Genomic DNA, 1,737 nt, shown 5'->3' with positions numbered 1-1,737 from the left:
AAAATGGACTCGACCGGCGCCACGGCCCTGAAGCAGAGGACGGATTGTACCATTGCAGAAATGGGGGGGGGGGGGGGGACGCGGAGGAGAGGCTGCAGCCTGGGAACAGGGAGGAATCTCATGGATTCCAAGTAATTGCAATAATAATTAGATTGTAATAATTATAATAATAATATAAATTATATTTATAAATATTATATATATATATATGTATATATAACCATATTTATTTATTTATTTATTTGGCAATTTTGTATACCGGTCTTCTCCCCTCTATCGGGGGACTCGGGCCGGTTTCCATCAATAAAATCACAAGACAATCATTAAAAACATCATATAACATATTCAATTAAAACGTTATAACAGCAAAATGCAATCACATAATAACAATGGTCAGTCGTCATAGTGAATTCGTTGTCCATCATTCATCGTCATCTATCCGATCACAGAAATATTGATTCACTCGTCGAAAGCCAAACCCCATAGCCAGGTTTTCACCTGTTTTCTGAACGACAGAATGGAGGGGGCAGTTATGATCTCCAGTGGGAGAGAGTTCCAGAGTCGAGTGACCACCACCGAGAAGGCCCTGTACCTCGTCCCCACCAGACGTGCCTGAGAGGCCGGTGGGACCGAGAGCAGGGCCCCTCCAGACGATCTTAATAATCTTGATGGTTCATAGGGGAGAATACGTTCGGACAGGTAAACTGGGCCGGAGTCGTTTAGGGCTTTATAGGTTAACACCAGCACTTTGAATTGTGCTTGGAAACTAATTGGCAGCCAGTGGAGCTGGCGCAACAGAGGAGTAGTATGCTCCCTGTACGCTGCTCGTGTTAGCATTCTGGCTGCCGCACGTTGGACTAGTTGGAGCTTCCGGGCAGTCTTCATAGGCAACCCCACGTAGAGAGCGTTGCAGTAATCTAAACGGGATGTAACCAAAGCGTGGGCTACCATGGCCAAGTCAGACTTCCCAAGGTAAGGGCGCAGCTGGCACACAAGTTTTAGTTGTGCAAAAGCTCCCCTGACCACCGCTGAAACCTGGGGCTCCAGCCTCAGCGATGAGTCTAGGATCACTCCCAAACTGCGAACCTGCGTCTTCAGGGGGAGTGTAACCCCGTCCAGCACAGGCTGTAACCCTATGCCCTGTTCGGCCTTTCGACTGACCAGGAGTACCTCTGTCTTGTCTGGATTTAGTTTCAATCTGTTGTTCCTCATCCAGTCCGTTACAGCGGCCAAGCACCGGTTCAGGACCTGGACAGCGTTCTTAGTAGCAGGTGGAAAGGAGTGACAGAGTTGGACATCATCTGCGTACAGATGACACCGCACCCCGAAACTCCGGATGATCTCTCCCAGCGGCTTCATGTAAATGTTAAACAACATAGGGGACAGTATTGAGCCCTGCGGGACTCCACAGTGCAATGGCCGTGGGGTCGAGCAGGAGTCCCCTAGCAACACCTTCTGGGAGCAACCCTCGAGGAAGGACGGGAGCCACTGCAAAGCAGTACCCCCAAGGCCCATTCCCGCGAGGCGTCCCAGAAGGATACCGTGGTCGATGGTATCGAAGGCCGATGAGAGGTCCAGCAGAACCAACAGGGACACACTCCCCCTGTCCAGTATATATATTTATATATATATAAAAATAAATAAGCAAGCTTTTAGGAGCTGCCCTAGGTCTATGCAAAGGTCTCAATCTGGAGGGGGGAAACCCCTCAAATGGCAAGCATTTGGGGCTGAGAAAGT

Source organism: Anolis sagrei, chromosome X, assembly GCF_037176765.1.
Source record: "Anolis sagrei isolate rAnoSag1 chromosome X, rAnoSag1.mat, whole genome shotgun sequence".
NCBI classification, from domain to species: Eukaryota; Metazoa; Chordata; class Lepidosauria; order Squamata; family Dactyloidae; genus Anolis; species Anolis sagrei.
This window is presented reverse-complemented; position numbering follows the sequence as displayed.